This window comes from Fukomys damarensis, unplaced genomic scaffold (assembly GCF_012274545.1).
Source record: "Fukomys damarensis isolate Sample0158 unplaced genomic scaffold, DMR_v1.0_HiC HiC_scaffold_23, whole genome shotgun sequence".
NCBI lineage: Eukaryota > Metazoa > Chordata > Mammalia > Rodentia > Bathyergidae > Fukomys > Fukomys damarensis.
This window is the reverse complement of record NW_022900935.1, coordinates 20,902,452-20,910,287: the sequence shown is the minus strand read 5'-3', so window position 1 is coordinate 20,910,287 and position 7,836 is coordinate 20,902,452. Positions and strand designations below refer to the sequence as shown.

Genomic DNA, 7,836 nt, shown 5'->3' with positions numbered 1-7,836 from the left:
GGAGCTCACTGATGTAATGAAAATGTCCCAAAACTACATTGTGGTGATGGTCACATGGCTCTGTAAATTTCATAAAACGTGTTGAACTGTATACTTACAGGGGGTAAATCTGATTTAATGCAAATTGTATTTCGATAAAGTTGTTTTGAGAGAACAAGAGAGGACAGACCCTGCCTCTCCCCAAGAGGTGGCTGCCTTGGTTGGATTCAAGTCCATTTGTGAGTTTATTTTGCCAAGGAAGGGTCACCACTTTTCAATGGGAATGAAAAAGTTCAATCTGAGTCATTAAACGAGACACTAGCATCAGTAACAGGGCCCAGCAACACGCTGTGGGTGCAGGCAGCAGACACAGCTCACAATCCCTTGGTCCTTCTTCAGAAAAGGTGCTCTGGAGGATGAAAGATCAAAGGGGCCCTGCGAGCCTTCTGCAATCACTTCCTGCCCGCTGGGTGGTCGGCACGTGAGCTAACCGCCAAACAGAAAAATTCGGTATCCTGGGAACCGGTTATGCACGGGTTGTTTCCGAGCATCTCCCCTATGCGTGACATTTGCCAGCTGAAGAGGGAGACCGAAAGACCTAGAAGACATCGGATCTGCCTTCAGGAGCTTCCTGCCTGCAACCCAGGAAGAGGGTTGGTTCTACCCAGGCCTCCTGGGAACTCTCCTGTGTGCTCGATCTCTGGCTGCGACAGCCACCCTGTCCTCCTGCCATGACAACTACGCTTCAAAGCTCTCCAGCTCGGTCTCTACCCTTCCCTGTCACCCAGACACCCTCACTCGCTGGGCAGGAGCTGGCTGGGGCCAGCATTCGGGATTTCTGTGTTTGCTTCTGAGCTCTGCTGTTCGCCAGCCATGTGAGCTCGAACCAGTTGCTGAATTACGGCCTTGGTTTCCTCACCCATAAAATGGGAGTGACATTATCGGCAACCTCACAGGCCGCCTGTAGGGGCGACACAAGTCTATGTACAGAAACCGCTCAGAGCAAGTGTCAGCCTCCATCGTTGTGTTGTGAACCAGGGCCCCCTCCCCCCGCAGCTAAGCTTCCAGAACAGCCTGCTGCTGCTACCCGCTTCCAAGCCCTGTGCCCCACAGCTGCAGGAAGCAGAGACAGAGGGCCACACGCACCGCCGCTCCTGTCCTGTGCATCTGTGATGTCACCGTCGCTGTGTGACAATCAGGGCAGCAGCCCTCTCCCCCTGGGATGCAGCCACACTGGGGCAGGGCAGGCCAGTTTCTGCTGACCACTGTGTCCTCAGGGGCCCAACACAGGCCCTCCTGTGCTCTTGGTAATGTTAGTGGGAGGAGGTCAGAAGGTAGAAGGGGACAGCCCCACCCCACTCTCCCAAGATAAATGTCACTGTCACCCAACAAACCTCCAGTCCTACAACCAGTCTTCACATCAGTAAGCACTGGGGGAAGTGGGAATTTTAATTACAATGGGGCAAAGGACCCACCAACTGGCACGATACTACCCCGCATTTCAACCTTCTCAGAAGGTATAAGGCTACCCTGATGTGCGCCACTCGGAATACTGCCCAGACCTACTCTAGAAGGTTATCATTCATCCAGCACATATGACTGATCCCCTAACCTCTGTGCCTCAGTTTCCTCATCTGTACAGTGGGAATAATAACAACCCTGTGGACTAAGGTGTTTGAGACACAGCAGAGGCTTAGTAAGCGCTTATTGTATTATTGTCAGTTTGTGGCAGGTCCCACCTAACACAATGAAACAGAAGTCACCGCTTCCCTGGAAATTGCTGGCTCACATGGAGGGGAAAGGGACGAACAAACAAACATAACCCAGGAATTCTTCAGAAATTTAAGTGGCACCACTTTACTGTGCTGTACATAAGGAAAAATGGAGTCATGTGTAGGAAAGTGAGACAGTAATGTTAAGTGAAGTAAATCAGACCCACAAGCTTAAATGCTGCATAGTTTCCCTTATACGGGAAACCCAAAGTATAAATAAATTTAGGAATAAATGAAACAGCCAGGGGTGGTGGTGCACGCCTGTAATCCCAACACTCAGGGGGCTGAGGCAGGAGGATCGCTATGAGTTTAAGACCAGCCTGAGCTACACAGTGAGTTCCAGGTCAGTCTCAACTACATAGTGAGACCCTGTCTCAAAAAAAAATGAATAAAGCATAGATGATAGGAAACAGTGACTTAGATCTTTTGCAAATGGGAAGAGGAAGCAAGCAATGGAAGGAAGGGAGAAGGAAGGGAGAGGAGGGAACGTAAAAAGAATTACACTGTGCTGTGTCCATTCACCGACTTCCCGTGATGAACTAATCACTACGTACCACAAACACGTACTAATAAAAATTAAAATTAAAGAAAAAGGAAACCGCAGCACAGAGCGCAGAGGGGGTGGCCACACGATGGTGGGACAGCGTGCCACTTTCCCGTCACTCCCACCTGTCAAAAGGAGCGAAGGAAAAACAAGCCAAGCTGTGGGTGACAAGGAAGCTGAGCTGGGAATTTAGGGTGACACAGCCACCCGGAAAGACAGAGAGGATGAACCCTTCCACTAGAGAGAAACAAAGACTGTGCCTGAAGGGATCAAAACTTCAAAGACAGCAGGGCTTGTCATTAGGCTCAATGTCCCAAAAGGTAGTGGCCTTCCGTGTCCTGGTGCACCTGTCCCTCCACCTGTAAGAGAACAAAGTCACTTGCTCCATAAAAATGTGTTGCTTGTGGGCCGGAGATTTAGCTGAGTGGCACCACGCCTGCCTTTCAAGCTCAAGGTCCTGAGTTCGATCCCTGGTACCACAAAAAAATAAGTAAGTAAATAAAATAAACTTGTCACTTGCTCTATAAAAGCAACTTGCAGGGTAAAGTATGAGTGTAACAAACAGACTGACCACAAGTGTCTTCCACATGCGTCCCGTCCGAACCGGGACTAAACAACACTTACAGATCATCGAGGAGGGAGTTAGTCTGTTCGGTCCAAGAGAACCCTATTCAGCCTGGAAAGAAAAGTTTCACCTTTTAGAAATGTTTAGAAACATTAGAAATAAGTCTAAGCCAAGAGCGATGCCTCATACCCATAATCCCAGAACCCTGAGAGGCTGAGGCAGGAGGATCTCAAATTCAAGCCCTGCCTGGGCAGTTCAGTGACTTAGTCCAAACTTGTCTCCAAATAAACAAATAAATAAAGGGCTGGGGACGTAGCTCAGTGTGAATGCCCTGGATTCAATCCCCAGTACCACCACAAAGGAAGAGAGGGAGGGAAGAAGGAAAGGAAAGAACGGAGGGAGGAAAGGAAGGGAAAGAAACTAATTTTCTAAATTATATTCAGTACATAATACCAAATATATTCATATTATATTCTGGACCCAAAAGTCATTCTGGAAGAGAAAGACCCCTCTGTGTCACTCCTGTCCTTTGCTGGCTGTGCAGGAGAAAGGCCAGCAACTGTCCCATTAGTGACATAGGGCCAGCAGCTCCCGGAAGTGACCTATGACCTTGGTACAAGGAGGGAGGGAGCCCTGGCCTGGAGCCAGTGAGGTCCATTGTGAGGGACCTGCGTCCTGGTGGCTGGACCTAGCCCCACCACAACGTTCTAGCCTCCACCCGGGCTGCTCCTTAGCGGTCTCTGAAATTCTGCTGAGATTTTCACCCGCTTCTGTGGCATACAGGCAGCAGCGGGATGAATCATCTTCATGAACCACAGCATTGCATCTATTGAAGGAATGTGCGGTTCGTGGAGAGGGCTGGATAGGAACATTATGAATTTTTAAGTACCGCTGAGATCAGCCCAGGGCCACTTGCTATAAGATACGCTTGGCTGCCCACCCTTCCCTCTGCATGCCGAGCTCACAGGCAGGAGGAAGCAGGACCTCAGGCCCTCACCACATTTCCGGAAGGCGGTAGAATATGCCATCTAATGAGAAGGTGACAGGAGCAAGATATACGGGCCCCTCCTCAGCCAAAGAGCCGATTCCAGCTGATGCTCTATCCTGAGCCTTCCTGAAGGAGAGGCAGAGCAGCTGGGTGACTGAGCACGGTGGGCAGCCGTGCAGGCCCTGGACCAGATGGCAGTGAGCAAGTTGTCTGGGCCTCAGTTTCCCCACGTGCAAAATATAGATGACGGTAGCTCTACCTTTGTCCCTGGTTCCCCAGGCTTGGGGTTCTTCACACAGCACACAGCAAAGGCTCCAGGCACAGGAGGGAGGTAAAAACCCACTGGCTGCTTCTAGAACCCCAGTCAGACTTGCCAGAGCTGTTTCCCTGAGTCCCACCACGTCCCCTGAGGTAGGTATTTTATCTTCCTGTTTCAGAGAGGAGAAAGCTGAGGTCCAGCAAGGGGCAGCACCTCTGACCATGGCTACTTGGCCTCAAGGCCTTGTGGACCCCTGAGAATCACCCCTCAAGGTGTACACAGTGCCCTCCTGCTGCCTCCATGCCCCCGCTCCAGCATAGGCCTTCCTGTCCTGCTCAGGGACAGGTCTCCACGGAGCTCAACATGAGACCCACTCTGCTGAAGGTGGCTTCCAGGTAAGGCCCTCCCCGGGAGTCTCTGCATGCATGGGACTCCCCAGCCTGGCCCGGCCTCTGCCCCAAACTCCCAGCTACAGATAGGCAAGCTCTGTCCTCGGCCCTGTGGGGTTCACTTAGGGAGGCAGGCCCCAGTACGGAACTCCTCACCCTAAGCTGCCAAGCAGACACCAGTGTTTCCCTCGGACCAGGATGGGGGCAGTGTGTGTGCGTGTGCCAGTACAGCACACGTGTGTTAAGTGAGTGTGTGAATAAATGTGCATTTGTGTGTGTGCATGCACGTGTGTTTGTGCATTTCCCACGGCCTCCTGGGGCTGCACCCGGAGGAGTCTAAGCTGAAGGACGAAGCAGGGCAGCCAGGGCTGCTGCCACGCTGCTCCAGGAAGCATCCATGGCCACATGGGAAATGAGAAGCAGCTCCCTTGCACCCAGCAGGCCACAGTGTTTGCTGGAGAAGGGCAGAGTGGAGCAGCATCCTCGCTTGGTACATGGGGCCCCTGGGGAACGGTGTGTGGGTTACCATGTGCCTCTCTCTCTGCACCCACGACTGTGAGGCACCGTGCACCAGGCCAGGGCATCTAGCCCCACTGCCTGGACCCTGCCAGGGGCTGCTGTGCTGTGTGGCCTGGAGGAAGGCCTCCCCCTCTCTGCCCCTCACCTCCGTACCAGCCAACAGCTGATGGTGCTGGGCACTGTCATCCTGCTGACAACTCTTGGCAGAGGCAGCTGGAGGAACAAGCATTCCCAGTTTACAGACAAGGAGACCGAGGCTCAGAAAACTTAAGACAAGGCTCCCTTTGGATAAACTCACGGGTTAGAAATGGCTGGGCCAGGGGCAGCTGAAATGAAGGCTCCTGTACGTCTTAGCAGCAGCCATTCAGAACTAGTGGAGCCTTGTGCTCCCAGCAAAAATTTCCCAGTGTGCTTGAAAAATCTCATTCCTGCACCCTGAGGCCTTTCAGACCAATGTCAGTCCCTTCCCCAGTCTGTCCAAGGTCTCAGGGGTTCCCAGAGACCATCTGGGGTCTTCCAGGAGGCAGCGGGCCAAGCCCACCCCACCACACACCCTCTGCACGCTGGTCCCTGCATGTGCACACACACACTCACACACACCCACACACATGCACTCCCGTGTGAAGCAGGCAAACCCAGCAGGTGTGTGATCGAGGAATCCTGTTGAGGCTTCCCAGCAAGTGAGGACCGAAAAGGCTTGAAGTAAGTTGGACTCGGTAACTTGGACTCGGGAGGGGAGGGGCAGGGAGGGGGACCCCTGCGGGGTGTGATGGTGGGGTCTCCCAAGAGCGGGTTTATGATTCTTTCCCTGTCTCCAAAGTGACTTATCCAAGGCTCCCCGCCTGTGCTCCCAACTTCAGCTCAGCTCCTCCCAGGGAACCCCTGGAGGGAACAGGCCTGCAGGGAACGTTTCCCAGGCTCCCTGGTCCTGCCAAACTCCTGCTTTGCTTTTGAACTTTCTCCTGGGCCTAGCAGAGCTCCTTAAAATCGCTCCCCCTTCCTTTCCATCCATCCCCCGAGTCTCACCAACCCCTTCCCACATCACCTGGCAAGGAGGAGGCTCAAGCATTTACTGCCTACAGCAAGAACTGGAGCTGGAGTTCGGAGCCAGTGTGAGAGGGTGAGAAGGAGCCCCGCAGAGCTAGCACACAGCCTTGTCCGGAGCATCCAGCCTGACTTTCCCTGTTTCCTTTTAGGTCTTGTACCTGGGACAGCCTTCCCCATCTACAGCCAAGTGCCCGGATGCGCCCTGCCTGGCTCTGAGGAGTCCCTCCTAAGTCCCAGGCTCCCAGAGCAAACACTAAGCCAAGCAGCAGCCCGGAGCAGTGCCTCGACTTACAGTCAAGCGTAAGATCTGCAAATTCTGTTTGATCTCCCCAGAAACACGTGAAAAGCGTGTCTCTTTTGTTTTTGCTGACACGAATCTTTTTCTTTCTTTCTTTCTTTTTTTCTATTACTCCTCCTTCCGTGGTGACTTCCTTCACCTCCCCCCACCTCAATCACCAGCACATACATGAAATGCAGCAGGCGGGCAGAGAGATGGGATGGACTGACTCATCTAGAAAATAAGGTTCCTTCTGAAGCTGCCACCGGCCATAGCTCACATCTGCCCTCCCGCACCATGGGCCGGGCCAGGCCTTTTCCCGCTCCCTCCCTCCAGGTCTCTGCTGGACACCCAGCAAGGCCACCAGCACTGAAAGACCACAACCCATGGCCCTCTCCCTACTCCATCCCTCGCCTGTGTCCCTGTTTGGCTCACAATGAAGGAGAAAGCGCCTCTCCTCCTCCCACAGACTCCCTGAGGCCCTAACCATCAATCTCAGCAGAGAAACTTAGAAGTAGCACGGAAAGCCAGAGACCTGTAGGGTCCTCAGAGCAGGAAAGTCCCCATTTTTTGTCCTAACCCCCTGCTGAAGAGCTACCTGATGGAGCCAGTGGTTTAGATATAGGAGTTGATGTGTTGGGAGGATGGATGCCACTGCAGGTCACCCGTGGCCTTTGGGTCTGGGAACAAAAGCCACCAGCTGACTTTGGGGTACAGAAGCTGATCAGGCTGCTGTACACCTCAAAGGATGCTTGTCACCTTAACCAGGCTATGTCTACTGGCAGGGACCCTTGGCCACCCTAAAGGCTATGGCACGTAGGACAGCAGCGGCACTGTGCAGAGGTTGGGGGCGGCTGGGAGGTGTGACATACGGTGGGACTCTGAAGGGCCCCCAGCCTGACGCAGCAGCCTCCTCATGCTACCTGAAGGAAGAGTTCTGACTGTGAAGCATGGAAACAGTAACATTCTGGCTCCTCGAGGTCCCTTTCCTCCTGACAGCCCTGTACACTTCTGCAAAGACCTCCCTTCTTTGTCCTACAGGGTTCCTGAGGGTTGAACGTATTCCTTGAGCGCTATAACAGCATTGAAACCCAGAGATGTGAAGTCATTTGTCCAAGGCCACAAAGCATAGTTAATACAAAGAAATAAGCTGAAATTGGCAGTTTTTTTAAAAGTCAAACATACATCCGATGTGCAACCCAGCAATTCCATTCCTATGCGTTGACCCAAGAAAAAATGAACACATACACCCAGTAAAGTCTTGTACCCAAATATTTGTAGCAGTTTTTATTTATAATAGCTGGAAATTGGCTTAGTATGTCAATAGGTGAATAGCTAAACAAGTTGTAGTCTATCCCCATGGTGGAATATTACCTAGCAATAAAAATGAACAAGCAATTTATAGATGAGGAATCTCAAAACATTGTGAACTAAAAGAAGCCAGACTCAAAAAGATTTGTTAACGTGTCCCAGCTGGGGATTTAGCACAGTGGTTCC

The 7,836-nt window shown here is 52.3% G+C and overlaps 1 long non-coding RNA gene across 2 annotated transcripts; it reads left to right on the top strand.

Moving 5' to 3' along the window:
* Window positions 1-501: 501 nt before the first annotated feature.
* Window positions 502-7,603, top strand: LOC104868711. Of its 2 annotated transcripts, none has more exons than XR_782083.1 (3): window positions 502-632; window positions 4,286-4,502; window positions 7,381-7,603. It is a non-coding gene; the product is annotated as an uncharacterized LOC104868711 (long non-coding RNA). The 2 variants fall into 2 exon arrangements; XR_004518590.1 differs by lacking the exon at window positions 7,381-7,603 and adding an exon at window positions 5,642-5,714.
* Window positions 7,604-7,836: the final 233 nt, after the last annotated feature.